The sequence below is a fragment of the Atractosteus spatula genome, chromosome 14 (genome assembly GCF_055471065.1).
Source record: "Atractosteus spatula isolate fAtrSpa1 chromosome 14, fAtrSpa1.hap1, whole genome shotgun sequence".
In the NCBI taxonomy this organism is placed as follows: domain Eukaryota; kingdom Metazoa; phylum Chordata; class Actinopteri; order Semionotiformes; family Lepisosteidae; genus Atractosteus; species Atractosteus spatula.
The window spans coordinates 1,647,662-1,663,573 of NC_142719.1; the positions used below are offsets into that span (position 1 = coordinate 1,647,662).

The 15,912-nt window shown below is 47.4% G+C and overlaps 1 protein-coding gene across 1 annotated transcript in view; it reads right to left on the reverse strand.

Moving 5' to 3' along the window:
- Positions 1-14,925, reverse strand: part of ptp4a2b (protein tyrosine phosphatase 4A2b) — a 34,351-nt gene extending 19,426 nt beyond the window's left edge. Inside the window, exon 1 of the mRNA XM_088931767.1 lies at positions 14,707-14,925. The gene's annotated coding sequence lies outside the window, so the exon portion shown is untranslated. The remainder of the gene's footprint in view (positions 1-14,706) is intronic.
- Positions 14,926-15,912: the final 987 nt, after the last annotated feature.

Here is a 15,912-nt window from a genome sequence, read left to right on the forward strand (position 1 = left end):
GTGTCCTGACCAAATTTCCCCCTGGTCACAGTCGCCTTATAATCCCCATCTCTGAACTGGCTTCATCACTTTGTTCTCCTCCCCACATAGAGCTGGTGTGAGGCGAGCGCACTGGTGCAAACGTGGCTGCTGTCGCATCATCCAGGTGGGGCTGCACACTGGTGGTGGTGTAAGGAGTTATTATAACTTAAGGATCTGAAATAATACAGAATATTTGGCTTCTTAACTAATTAAGAGTTATAATCAGAGGTGGAGGTTTGGGAACCTCTGGCCCCTGCGCTCTTTATATGCAAAACCTCACAAGCACCAGCTCTCCGCATTGGTGTCTTTCCTGGTCTGGCCCTGCCCACGCGCCAGCAATCTGGCGTCTCATTCTGCTCCCCAACCCATCTCTGGCAATTACCTGGGAGGAGGCAGCCACCGATATCGGACAACACGAAGACTCGATAACCGCAGATGACCAGAGAAAGGGCCGTAGACACCCAGAATGGATTATAACTAATTTCATTAGAAAAAAAATCAGACATCTTAGAAAAAAAAGATTTAAGACGATCATAATTTGCTACACAATCCAATCTCACAGAATCCTACAGGATCTTATTTTCAGACAAGCATTGGTCCCTACTGATTAACAGCACGCCACCATCCTGCTTTGTAAAAAAAACATTAACCAAATGCATCTGAAAAAGTAATCCCTCAGTAACCGAATACTTAAGCCCTCCCGCATATTTCTCACACATTTCTATCACCTTGATTCAACTCCCTTCACAGAAATAGTCATTTAAAAGGCTTATCTTGAAAGATAAGCCATAGCTGTCCAATTATAAACCCGAAAGCATACAGCAAAGTTCACTTTCAGCTCCCCCACACACATAACATGTTAGAATTTACATTATCAGACCTCCAGCAGTTTATTTAACAAGTGCATCATTTAATTAAAAGACTCGTGATGATCCCATAACCAAATGCTATCAAAGTTTAAAGAAACAAAGCCCGTATGGGAACTGAGACTACTGAATGAGCCATGTGAGAGTGTATCCCCAAACTGCAGAGCTATCTGGGTTTGAGGGGAATTCCCAGCACCAGAACAGCTAGGGGTCTGTACTGTACACTTGAAATTGATTCATAAGGCCATGTCACATGCAAGAGGATAAATCCTACTGTCCAGAAGAAAGTAATGCTGTATCAGCCTGGACCCATGACCTACCATTTCAAAGCAAAGTCGCTGACCAGAGGAACAGAGTACAATAAGCACCAATAAAAACACTTCCAGCACACTGCGCTCCATCACCACCTGTGACTCTTTCCAACAAGCAGTATGAGAGCTGCACGTGAAGAGATCGGCAAGATACCAGGTGTATCACCTTCTCCGCACTCGTTTTATATTGTTAACCTTTAAAACACAGAAAATCAAGTGGATGTGGAGCTACTCACTAGTAGAAACCAGGAAGGGGTTTGCGTTTAAGGCAGTATAAAACCTGGTGCATATGGAATAAGTCATCTAGAGTCCCAGGAACAAGAAACAAATGCAATTCGAACTATAGTCCAGCACTGGTCCGGCCATCTCCTCTCTATGGTCAATCCAGATGTTTGTCACCAACGCAGCAGTGGAGCGCCAGCAACACGATCGCAGGCACCTGCTGGAAACTGAACTGCCAGCTCTTTGCATCTGAGGGTTTCAAGTAAGCAAGCTAAAATAGCACATCTGCCAAAGGTGTTGGAGGAACCTAAATCCCCTGGCTTTGTACCACTGGAAGAGAATGCAAAAAAATTCCACCCCTGTGACAGGCCTGCTTGCAGAGACCGCTGCTCTTCAAAGCATTCCAGTAGACCCAGGCAGGCCTGCGCACCTCTAGCTGCTGCGAAACAGTTAAGACAGATCACAGGAAATACTTTCTAACTGTGCAGTGGAGGAACCTGTTTGCATGGCAGAGCTGAAGTCCAGAGGCCAGGCTGCAGGGGCTGGTTATGTAAATGCAGAGGAAGAAAAAAAACAGCAAGTGCAAAGGTATGACCTCAGTATCACGGAAATCTTAACCTTCCAAGTCAATGGAAAACTATAATAGATTTGTTGTAGCCATTATGATTTTTAAGAATTCAATTTTTTCCACGGTTAGATTTTTGTCAGCGTCTTAAAATGTCCTCTCCCAACTCCCAGGTCTGTGAGGAGAAGCACAGCCTGGGTCTCACTGGAGGCTGGAGCGCCTGAACCTCACATAGAGCCGCTCCTTCTAGAGGACCCCAGAGGCACAGCGGTCTGGCTTGGACATCACACAATATGCCTACGCGAGGAGGGAAGGCAAGGAGCTTACAAGGCGTAACCGCTCCTACTCTTCAGATAAGACACCTGGCCAGCTACATGCTTAAAGTTTACTCTACATCATTTAACTGATGAAGCACTGCTTGTTTGTAAACAAAGAGCAGCCTTTTGGTATATGTTTTAATGCCTAAAAATCATAAAGAAAAACTCAAAGCGACTCAGACCACACGAGCTGGTACCAGGCCAGTCCGATACGCTGCAAGGATCTTGTACTGCAGCCTGGATGTGCAACCCCAGGTATACCTGCCACACTCCACTCCAGAAGATTATCAGCAGGTCATCCTGCTTTTTATTAAAAGCTCAAAGGAGCTTTTTCGTGGGCTTCACTCTCCTGGGTAGTTAAAATACCCAAAAGAAAATGAAGCGGGTTCGGAAAATACAAACCAGCATCTGCTTATTCCTTTTAAAGCCCTCCACTCTCAACTTTTACTCAGATAGAGCCTTATACTGGTTACGGGTAGTTACATTACTTCACTAAAAAGCGCCAAACCTAGCTTTTGTCAGTAGTGGACAATAGAGAAACTGCATCAAACAGAGCAGAGACATCTGCAGTAGTGTGTGATACAAGCAGGACAGAAGTGCTCAGCACTGCTGAGAACTTGCCTTCCTAATGTTTTCAAACTATCGTCAAAAACGAAGAAAACCAAGGAAGATGTTTCACGAATATTTAGTGCAAAAACACAACTAAGCTGTCACCGAACGTTTTGTTTGATGGAAAAAAAAACAGAAACCCTAGCAGAATAAGCATCAGTACAGACAGCCATCTCTCAGACAAGTGGATTTTATTCCAGTCTTTTGACATTCCAATGCAATTTGTGCTGACAGCGTTCCGATTGTTCAGCTACCTGTAATTAAAACTGCTTATTAACAGCAAGAATGAACGCACCATTTTCTCCCTACAAGTATGTACAGCTTCGTGTACTGCGAGCTTCACACCCTAACCTGGACACTTCACCCTGCAAACAAGATGGCAATCTCTCCTATTCCGTCATCTCCGGCACTTCTTCAGAACTGCTGAGTGCAGGAGGACAACAGCACAACACTGCTACCAGTGTCATTAAGCAAAACAAATTAAACACAAGATGCCTCACGCACCATACTGCGATAACTGCACTAGTGGACTATAAGATCAAACAAAAGGTCAAGAATTAGAGCACGCAGGGCTTTCAAGACCGGTGTGATCCAAAAACTGCAGTGTACAAAACCCATGCTCATCCCTCAATGGTGGTCCCAAGACAGAGGTTTGAGAGTCCCTCCCTCTATCTTAATGTATACACAGAACAAAAACTACACATAACCAGCTGGAGATCAGTGATGTGGTCTCATACCTTTTGAGTCCTGGGCTCCCTGGTGTGAAGTTTTTATGGTCTCCCAGTGGTTGTGAGGCTTAACTTGCATCTCAAAACTGATGTGTGTGTGTGTGTGTGTGTGTGTACACGGCATTGCACATAATGTACCTTTCTCATTTAGTTCAGCTTTAAACCCTAATCTCACTGGATAGGACACTGGTTCTCAACCCTGGTACACTGGTCCCTGGAAGAACACCATCTTGTCATTTTTGTACCAGCCAATTGCTTAATCACAGGCTAATTGATGTTAATGTTCTTCCTGAGAAATATTCTAAAATCTGCTTTCACACTGAAAGGCCTTAAAATGATCAAGTGGGATTTGTAATTGGTATCAACCCTGTACTATTTCTGAGTTTCAAAGCTGCCTGAGATGTAACCAGACAAAAGGAAGACTACAAAAACTCTACAAAAGGAAGAGCTTTTGTCGCTGCCACCTGTGCCCGTTTACGAGAAAGTGATCAAATCGCAAGAGCTGTTTAGTAAGAAATAACTGCCAGCAAAGCCGTGTAAACAGTACCTTTGAAGTAGGGTGTCGTTGACGCGCTGGACTGACAAAAAAATCGCGTTCAGTAAAAATTTAAACAAGCTAGCTGATTGTCATGCAGAGTCGGTCACCACAGATTCAGAGCTCAAATGGGATGAAAACGAGCAGACCGAGTGACTGCCCAAGACCCACTGGGAGAACATGCACATCACTGCAACCCTTGCCAAGAAGGACCAGCTTTCCAATAACAGGTGGATATAAATTTCCCAACGCTCGAACGTGGTCGATCATTTTGCTCTTTTAAAGTCTAACTGCTTTGGGTTGGGAAGGAGGCAGAGAAAGTCAGCGACCTCCATTTACCTCAGCAGAAGAAGGCAGAGAATGTGAAAGATGTGATTCTCATGTGATTGAAAAAAAAATTACTCAACATTCAACTTTACTTACTGCTGGATGGGACTGGGGAACTACAACACAATGAACAAGACCCGTAGCCTCGTGTTTGTTCCTCTTCAGGTAAGGGTCTCCAGCATAAAGACACCCGTGGGCCACTGGGACAGCCCGTGAAAGGACCTCCATCGGGAACCACTGCAGCGCAGGACACCGCCAAACCCCCTGATCTAACACATGGAGATCCATCACGCACACTTGACACCAAGGAAGCATCAGAATGAGTAACAAAAAAAACAAAAAGACTAACTTTGTCAACACAATCACTAGTGCAACAGCAAAGAAACAATCAAGCAATAATCCCCACGTCTTCCGAAAGGAGTTTTTTTGTAATGCAGTTTCCTTGTGTAATTGACCACGTAGGAAAAGAGCAAAACTTTTCACAGAGCAGCCTCTTTCCGTGAAGAGGAAGAATTTAAAATAAAACGCGTGTAGCGCTTAGGCCACCGATGACGCAAAGGGCAGCCCCGCTTGTGACCCCCTGTCAGACGAGTGCAAAGTTATAAGTAACCAACTCCGCCCGAGCAAAGGGAACCAAACCAACGAAAACTGACAAAGCGGCTGCCCTTGCCCTCCCCTCCTGCAAGGTCAAGTCACAGGGAAGTCCCAGAGGGCAGGGATGACAACTGTGCCAATTGTTGGGCAACTCAGAGCTTTAGATGGATGCTGGGGGGCAGCCGGCAGAGCTAGAGAGGAAAACAAAAACAAGCCTTTTGGGACAAAGATTTGTTTCATAAATCCTTGCCCCGTTCTTTTGCCTCATGGCCACCAGAAATCTGAAACAAAGTCCTTGCATGAGGCAGCATGGCTCCTAATATCAGGCCAACATACAATAATTGCACAGTTAATAGGCACCACAGAGTTGCTTCCTTTTTGTATTAACCTACAGCCTCACATCAGAGGCTGCTCCTCGTTCTGACTACAGCACGAAAGAGAACCAAGACAAAAATGAGTAATTTGGTAACCACTGCCATTTAAAATATCAAGAAGCAAAAGATTCCAGCAGTTTGTTTTCTGTTAAGACAACAGGAATGCTATTCCAAAGAAAAGAAACACTACATTAACTTAAAATGAATACCTTAAGTGTTTTGCAGAAAAAAAACATTAACAAAAGTGGAAAACAGTGCTCCCGCGCAGCTCACACAACAATCTTGACTGTGATTGCCACTTACTGGTCAGTCACTTCTCGTTAACCGAGCCCACAGACACTTGTAAACTGAAGAGCCAACGAAAAGGCATTTTGGGTAAAACCCCAAGAGCTCACAAAGGGACACATCAGCCTGAAGGCTGCTGACTCATGAGGTGAAGGCATGCAGAGTACAGCATCACTACACCCGCTCACTCACTGCCTTTGTCCCTGCAGTCCAGCTAGCAAGCAAGTAACTTCACCATCTCAGAAGACACCTTGGGGCCACCTCTGAGCTGAAGCAGCAAACTGTATTAGGTTGGAAAACAATACAGTAGCACAGACTAGAGTCAGTTTCAGAAGGCTACGTTTCTTCATTGAATAATTTATAACTAAATTAATGGTGCGGTTTACATAACCATAGTCTTAACACGAAAGAGCGCATTGTCAATATCCTTTAGTTCCAACTGGCTCCTCCTGTTGTGTTTCTTTCCTTCTTTCAGGAGATTCCTACTGCGGCACCCTGCGGAGTTCTGTGACTGTAAGAACAAGACGACCTGAAAGCCAGCTGAGAATCAGTCTCTTCAGGGGAATGAGGAGGACCCACTGCTGTTTTCTGAGAATTTCAGATAAGGGACGGAGAAGGAAGGAATCGCCCTCCTCTGACCTAGAAGCTTCACACAATTTAAGACACTTGCACCAGCCCCTTCTCTGCATTCAACAGCCTGCACAGTTCGTTGTAGAAAAACAAGAGACTTGAATCTTTTACCATGGGGCTTTGGGAGATCCTCAAAGCTGCTGAACTTGTTAAATGTCCCAGCCAGCGAGACAGAGAGGACCGCTCACGTCCCCTCCCCTGGGGATGGTGGCCTTCATCACCCCACCCCCACAACCCTTGAACACCTCAGTCTGCACTGCCAACTTGCTTTTATCTTACCACTTCATTTAAAATGATTTCCTAGAAAGTTCCAACAAATAGCTGGAAGGCAATTCCAGGGTCAGTGAGATATCTGCAACCATATGTGGAAAGAAAGCTACACAAAATGTCCTCCTGTCCTTTTGTAGCACCTCTCTTTGGTTAGCGCGTTTTGTGAGCGGATTTAAATCCTCAAGATGCAAAGGATGTTTAAAACTGTTCTTAGCCCTCATAATCTGTGACAGGAAGCCAAAAGCAGCCGATCTACCTTCGGACTACCCTGTGCTAAAATACTGGCACCACCTTTAATCAGGCTGATTTAGAGTCCCTGAGCAGTGGAAATGCTCTTCAGAAAGTAGGTTAGATCAAGGAGTCTGGCTCCTCCGGTGCTTTCAGAACCGCCCAGAGCGATGCAGGAAATATCACCTGTTTCCAGCACGACGGGGTGGGGAGGGGTGAGGTGGCTACGACCGTCCTGCCCCGAACACACAGACTGGCGCAAACCGGTGTCGGCAAGAATCCGGTTCGAGTCGGTTATGCTTGAACCTTTTTCACAGCCCTGGTTAATTTAAAGTGACTCACAGCATAAATAAATGGACAACTAAAGCCTCTCAGAGACAACGGAAGCATGCCAAAAGCAAACTGACCTTTGAAATGTGTATCTAAGAAGCATTCTTACACTGGACGCAACGCAAACCACAACAGGATGGATTGTTCTAAAACACGTTTTTGGCAAGTCTCTGGCAGTTTTTTACCATAAGAAATCTTACTTAATTTGTGGACAAGGCTTCAGGGAGAGAACCAGATGCAAGGTCACATTTGACTGTCAGGAGAAACAGAACAGGTGGCCTAACGCCACATTCACAAGCGAGAGAGCAGGTGAGCAGGGCTGACTGCCGTGCAGGTGCGAGGCAGGCGCCGTCGGCACCGCAGACTGCAAGTCGGCCGGCGGCTGCGAGATCTCCGACGCCGGAGCAGCAGAGGCTCCGCAGTGGACCGGAGCAGTTTTCCACAAAAAGTGCGGACAGGGCAAGAGCAGCTGTGCCCCCAGATTCCGTGGGGGTGCCGCTATGCCCTAACGAGGGGGCCCCCCGTGGCAGCCCGCAGCAGGATGAGGTGGGCGTTACCGAGTCAGCGACTGAGACGGCCAGCTGGAAAACGCGCTGAACAGCAGAGAGGACCTCCGGAAGCAGGCTCCTGCAGCCCACACTGTGTGGAAAGTTCAGGACAAGAGGTGGGGACAGCATGACTCACACGTGAGTCCCTCCAGTGAGTAACCAGAGTACTGCATGTACTCAAAACAATGTGCAATACCACTCAGTCCTGATAACACGCAGCTTTTATGAGTGGAAAAACTCTCTCCAGATACCACGTCTTGAGCAGAGAGGCCGTTATCGTTTGACGGGGGTGACTGTTTTCAAATTTTCCAAGCAAGTTAAAGATTAAATAAGGAAAAAAACAGAGCCGACGTTATCGTCTCCGAGCTTTAACACGAGCCTCTGATCCCGATCTGCTGGTTTGCAGCTGTGTGAGAAAAGGCTCCCAGGGATGGGAAAGCCACCGGACCTGCTGAATCCAGCAGCTCGCAGAAGAGGCAGAGCGCGTCGTGGACTTCACAGCGTGAAGGAACGGTGCCCTTGTGGCAGACGGGGGGGTTTGGGGGTGACCAACAATGCCAGCGTCCACTGTGACCTGCGCCCCAGCATGACGTGTCCCCCCCACCCCTCCTCCACAGAGCACGACACAAATTGCAGAAGGATCAGCTGCGTTGAAATGCTCATCCCAAGCACCACCATCGACATGAAGAGACGTTGCCCACATCACCACCACCTTACAATCAGAAGCATGATAAATATTTTGAATTCCAGCACACAGGCTCTCTCGTAACAGAGTAACGCTGGGGGAGAGACGCAAAACCCCTGCATATGCACCAGTTGTTGACTTTTTAATTGAGCACCTCATGATTTCCAAATCACCCGTCCCATTAGCTGCCTACTTTCAAACTGAGCTTCACTGTCGACTTCTATCCTCCCCCCGTAACAGAACACAAGTGCAAGACTTCACTGCACGCAGAACAGCTTTTGATGTAAAACACTGCACCGCCAAAAGCGAAGAGACAACAGTTCAATCCTTTTGCAGATGTCAGTTGTAATGTACGAGCCGATTACACACAAGACTTCCTGGATACAATACTGTCGAGCGTAAACAATAGCATCATTTCCTCTCCAATAAATCTGTTGCATTTCTGATCTAGCTTCGATTATTGAAAGAAAATCTTCAACAATATCCCCATCCACAAGTCCAGGCAGGAACCTGGAAATCAATTTTGCATAGAGAGGCATGACTCCCACTGAACAGCAGTCTGATAATCTCAAGTTCTGTGAAGTACTCCAAACTGAAATTCACATTATATGCAAATGAATTCACAGTAACAAGAAAAAAAAACTAGTCTGTGTCGCTGGCACATGAGCATGAAGCTCTTAAAATCCAGAACTGTCCAAATCTTGATGCAAAGGGCATCTGGCCAGTTTCTTCATTCATGCTTTTAAGCACTTAATTTGTACAAGTAAACCCCACACTTCTTACAATTCAGTCTGCCTTTGACAGTTCTAACCTGATGAAGACCAATAGCTCAGAAGAGCATGATCATTTAAATCAGACTAAGTAATGGTTATTTATAAATATTGCCCATCTTTCCACCGTATACCACAGCATAACACCAATCACCTGCAGGTATACTTGTTCTGCTCTAACCACACAACCCACGTGTAACTACAGGACTGAAAATAAGCAGTAAGGAATACATTTCTTGAAAAGGCACTCAGATGAAAGTCTCCACCTAAAGAGTTATCTGTTGCTTTCAAAACAAGTCATAACCTTACAAATAAACAAAACAAAATAATAAATCAGAGCAGCTTAAGAAGGCCTCATTTTGAGAGGCAACCTTCCTCATCTGGGAGAATTAAGGAAGTTACCTTATTTGACACTAATTATGGCACACAATGTGCTTTGTTCAAAAAGAAGCAAATGCAAAGGCTGCAGAATTAAAAAAAAAGTGGCAAAAGACCATCAACCAATTTGATAGCTAGTTCTTAAAGACTCAAGTGCCGAGAACTCATGCTCAACAACCTGGCTGTTAACCCTTGAAATGAGCACTGACTGACCCCAGCCTGCATTGGCCTGACAATCGTGTCTTAGTTTAGTGCAAGGAACGTGATAAAATCAGGCAATAAAAACACTTAGTTCTTAATATCAATGGAGGCTCAATCTGACCTTTCGGCAAATACATGCTTGGTGTAGCAGTCTGCACAAAGGACTCCTCTCAAATAGCTAGTCAACACACTGCACTAGGAATGGATTTACTGCTTATGTAAACTGGCCTGTGGGCAAGCCGCACAGTGCACACAGGGAGAGGCCCAACCCTGCACTGCCGTTCCCTGAGGCCAAGTTCAAACCATCAGGTCTCCTGTCCTCACCAGGCAACGGGGGAAACCCCTGGAGACTCCCACAGAAATCCAAACTCTGTATCCCCTCAAGATAAGAAGTCATAAATATGGAACAAAGAGCTGCTTAATAACACAGTACAGCTGACATTTTCAATACTGGTTGAGATACAGAAGGTTTCAGACTTATCCAAGAGCAAAAAGCATTGTGAGAGCACAGCTCAACACCATTTACCAGTGAGGCCTGAATATTTAGAAAACGCCTGTTACAAAACCATCCTGAGACACATGCACCGATTACACGACCCCAACAGTCATTTTAGATGTTTACCATTGTGTGTTGTTTAGAAACCACTTTACAAAAGCCAACCCAGAACAGAAGGTGATGGCTTTCTGAGACCTGTTTGCTTACTTGTGTTGTAAGACAAGTGACTCATGCTTGACTTCCTGTAAGTCCTCACTGGCAGAGGAGAGAGCGGTATCTCTGCGCTGGGCAGGTCTGCATGCGAAAGTCCAGGAGGCCCACAGCCAGGCAGAGCTACAATTTGGAGCTACCCTTGTGCAGGACGTCAGACAATGGAGAGGCATGAAGACGACACCAGAGCAGCCCAGGGAACTTGAATCCGTGACAACCAGAATAACACAGAAGGGAACATGCTGTTCAGAGTTTGAAAGATTGAAAAAAACTGACAAGTGCTACCAGATGTTATTTGCTTTTAATGAATTAATTGCTGTTCTTGTAAAGCATCACAGCTCTCAGAAGTACTGGCCAGGCATTAGGATGCCAATACCACAAATGTAATTAAATTGTTTAAAATGAACATTTATTTGGGCTGATGCTCTTATCAGCAACAGCATTCATGTTATACAGCTTGGTATTGTACTGGAGCAATTTAAGTGAAGTACCTTGCTCAAAGGTACTGCAGTCTTTCACCTGGGATTTCAACCTGCGATCTTGTCACAACCTGCCTCACAGAAAGACCATTATGCTGTGGTTCTCTGTGAACGGGCAAGCAGGTGCAGATTTTATTAGAACTGCTCACCTGTAGCTGGACAAGGAATGTAAAAACTGCAGGTAATTAGAGTCACAAAGAAACAGGGAGGAAGGTGTGGGGGGGGGGGGGGGTCTTGACTAATGTCTTATGGTAGCACCATGGAGTCAAACAGAGCCCCAGCTGACACAAGGCCTTTCTTAAGAGGGGCTGAGAGCAGCAGTCTTCTTTAAATATTTAATAAACATCTTTGAGAAGCAGCATTTCATTACAGGGAAGCAGCAGCGAGGCTGGAGGCTTTCAGCAGCCCCCTGGGGATGACAACACCGGCCACAGACAGCAGCACACTGACCCCACTTTAAACTACGTACACAAAAGATGGGGGGGTGGGGTGGGGGGGGGGAAGGAAGCTGGCTTATAACATCACTTCGACACTCTGTAAAACACTACGAAATAAAACGCAGGATAGCTTACAGGCCGCTCCCACGACCTGAACGTGTACGAGCAACACGGGTTTTGATCAATTTATCCAGAATAAATTGCAGCCCTCAAGAAGGATATGACGTTTGGGGGAGTTTCATGTCAAATATCTCAAATACTTTAATTGTCAGATGTCCAGCTTGAGTCCAGTCCTTCTATACGAGAGAGAAGCCAGGAGCCAGGTGGAGAGTGTGAGTGAGAAGCAGGGGCTTGGAGACTCCAGAAGGCAGACACACCACATGAAACAAGTGGGCACAACCAGGCGCTTCTGTAGCTCAAACATGCAGACTGACGCCGCTGATGCAGTTGCACATTTGGTGCACAGAGAACACAAGTGCGACAGCAGAACCGCAGCAACCAGAAAGAGTCAGAACCGGCCCCAGCAGGCGGGGAGCCCCTTGGAGCGGTTTCAGTCAGGCCCAGACGTAGCCAACCACCGGGGCTGCTGCTCACTCACACGGAGACTGCTGACTATACTGTACATTTCCTGCACCACTTAATTCAACCACACCGATTCCCTATTCACAGTCAAGGCCAGACCCGAAACAGAGGTCCGATTAGAACCCGCAGCAGGGAAGGCAGGGCACCAGCAATAAGAGCCTTTGTCTGAAACTGGAGTCCAGCCCACCTGGGCTCCTGCTCTCAGGAGACCCGACTGTCCCGCAGGTGAAGGCTCTGCTCGGCCTTGAGGAAGGAGTGGGGGTGTGAAGACGACGCAGCCCGTGACTGACTGACCCACCAGGGATGTGACGCCCGACCACAACACGGTGGGGGGGGGGGGGCTGCAGGGTGAAGTCATGGCTCTGAAAAGGCTTTTTTAGGAGCATTCAAAGGCACCATGTGTCCACTGGCTACATAAAGAACTAGGCCACTCAGAGAGACCAACAGGACCGGCTGGGAAAGCCCAATGGGTGTTTGCTTCTGTACCTCAGAACAACCTTTAGAGGACAGTCAGGATCATGACATAACACCAATACCAAGCCAGCTAATGGCAAGCATGGGCATCAAGGGCCGCCACACTGGAGTAACAACAGAAGTAGCCCCTGCCACCGGACATCACACAACAGCCCTGCCTCTTTACAACACCAGACAGAAACAGGGCTCACTGGACTTCCGAAGTGGAGTATAAATTAAAGATTTGATTAAAAAAAAAAGATGTCTATTTAGCAATGTTTAAAAAAAATCATACAATTTCACCTGCGAACAACACATTTAAAAGGAGAGAGTGGGGGAGCACAGCCAGTCTCAATGAGGAGCCCTGCCGGAGAGCTGCGGACAGGTGACAGGTCAGAGACACTCCGCATGCACACCGGAAAACGCCTCTTGGCCGGGCTTGTCCACGGAGACGACCCCCCCCCCCCGGCCTGCCAGGCAGCGAGGGGTGTGGGGTGGGGCTGCATGCTGATTCACGGCAAGTGACCTTCTGGGGGGGCGCCGGTAACAACCACCCTCCACGTCCCGCACCGCAGCGCCGACAGCTGCATGCAAATACCCGGAGAGCCCCCCACGCCACTCGCGGAGTGGGCTGGCCGCCCCAGCTGAGAGCCGTGCGAACAATGAAAGCGAAACCTTCAGAAACCTGCCCCTCTCACCCCTTACCCGCCCACCCCGTCAGCGACGAAGGGAAAACGCAAAAAAAACCGCAAGGGCGCACAGATAACTCCCATTTAAAAAAAAACACACAATAAAATAAAACTAAGCCTTCCACTCAGCAGGGCCCTGGCAGCCCGTGAATCCGCACGAGTGGGCCCCAGGCCGGGACACCGCTAACCGTGGCGTGGATTCCTGCACAAGGGCAACTGACCTAGAGCCGGGGCAGGAGACGACGCCCGGCGGTCATCATCCTCATCATCATTAATTCCTGTTATTGCGATTATTGTGCTGACGATGAGTGCGCGGAGATCCAGACCCAGCCAGCCCCGGCTCTGCGCCTCAGTTTCAAGTTACACACCGCTCCTGGTTCTACAAATGACTTACGAAACCCAAAGAAAAAAGGCCAAACTCGCGTCAGTAGGCGAGATGCTGGTCTTGCCTGCTCGCAGCGGAGTTTCAACGTGGTAATGACGCATTTCAGTGACAGCTGTTTCACGACCTACCCTCCCCCCCCAGACAGCGGAGAGCCAATTTCGCGCACACAACTACAGCCATATATACACACGGCGTGTAAATATACATGCATGTGTGCAAGCCCGTTGTAAGGCTCTTGCAATGTAATGCTCTTCCGAAACAACCGATTTCCTTGCAAGCCAAGACTATATATATACACACGCAGCTCAGAAGATGTCGGACGTCTCTCTCCCTCCCCAGACTCAAGTGCATGCATATGCACAGCTCAGGCTTCAAGCCCCGCGCGTTTTTTTTAAAATCCCTTTAAACCAGCAAGCACATCGCGTCGCGTTTTTCGAATTAAAAAAAATAAAGCTCTCGGACTAAACGCCAAGCCTTTTAAAACGCCTTCCCCCCCCTCCCTCCCTCCCAGTGAAACCCGACAAACTCGCACTCGTCTCTCCCCCTCCACCGCCGCTATTTTTTGTTCTTCGCCACGCTGGGATAATTATTTTTCAAATTACTTCAAGGAGTTTCGTTGGGGTTTTTTTTTCCTTTGCAAACTCCACATGGAAACAGACTCTTCTTTAAACAGACATCAGGAAGTTGCGAACAAGCAAACTAGTAGTAGCCCTTAACGCCCACGAAACAACTTCATCTAAAAAAGATATGTATATATATCGCTGGAACTCTGAACTCCCAACAAAGGGAGCTACACGTCATGAGGCCGTTTTCGGATCAGACACGCTCACACACCTATATACACACACATCATCTTTTTTGCCCCCTTCGGAATTAAGAAGCCTCGCCCGGACCCACCACGACACACGAGCAGAGGACCGAAGGAAACACAAAACACCTTCGCCGGCAGTGCAAGCCAGAGACCGGAATGATTTAAAAAAAAAACAACAACAACAACATCAAGCAATAAGAGCCGAAAGCTAAGACCGGCGAGCGGGCAGCGGGGACGAGGGAGCAGACTATACCGACTCTCACCCCTAATGGCTGCCGCCTCGCCTCCGTGCCCTCGCCGCACACACACACACACGGGCCACCCCGGAGCCAGGGAAGAGGGGGGAGGAAAAGCGGGGACTCGGACTTACAAAGGGCAGGCTGCTCATTGAAATCCCGTGACAACCCCCGGAGAAAAGTGGACGTTTTACTGCCGTGACCGTTGGCTTCTGCTGCTGCTGCTGCTGCTGCTGTTGTCGTCGTCGTCGTCTGCTCCGAGCGCCGCGAGCCAGCCAGCCTGCCCCGCTTCCCTCCCTCTCGCGCTCGCTCGTTCCCTCCCCCCTCCGCTCGGCGGGGAGGGGCTGCGCTCTACGTCACACGCCGCGCCGGTGACGTACTACACACGTTAAAGCGACGGGGCGGTGCCGGGGTGCCGGCGGCCTGGGTGGGCCCCAGCGCGAGGCGGGACCTCGAGTCAAAGAAGGAAAGAAAGAAAAAGAAAAAAGAAAAACAAACAAACAAACAAACAAAAGCGACGTAGAACATCAACCAAAAAATCACAACCAAGCGGGAAAAAAAGGGGCGTGTTTCGCCGCGTGTCACCTTACTGCAGCACGCTCGGTGCTGGAAAAGAAAAATTAATTGCTGCGCTTTTAAAACTCCCGCCGTAAAACTCGCTTGGATACAGAGGCTTTAAATCAGGTTTATTGCAGTTTGCACTGCTCTCAGCTGTCTCTGTTGCCTTGTTCTATCGTGAAGCGCCTTCAGCTGACGAGCCATGGGTGTGTCAGAATGAACGACGGAGATCGCTTACATTTCTTCATCGGGTGACTGGGGACGACAGCACCGATGTGCCACAGCGCGCACCCTGTTTTCACTTACCTGTGCAACCTATACTGCGCTAATAATGCAGTGTATATATGGTAAAACGTCTGCATCAAGATCAATAAACTAGTTATTATAATTAAGTTGTCCCTCATGTGAAATAAAGCCGATGGTTTGAAATAATGGAGTTTTACTCGGCATCGAGTGAAAGTAAAAGAGTTTGGATCCATTTCAATGGTAACATTTTGTATTCCCACAATAACATAAAAATAACCCCCTTATTGTTTTAAGTTCCCGACAAGAATGCATACAGTATTTATTTGGAACCCTTTCCAATTTTTTTAAGATCAGAATAAGAAAGGAAAACAATTATTTTAATCTAATTTGTTGAAAGCCTCTTGGTAATGGTTTGGCCAGGGTCTGTTTGATTTCATATGTTAGGTTTTGGTGATGTCTGGTGATATACTATTTGCAATGCTGAACTGCAAGCATGGATCTTTACAAGTAGATATTAAGACATTGTAGACATGTCA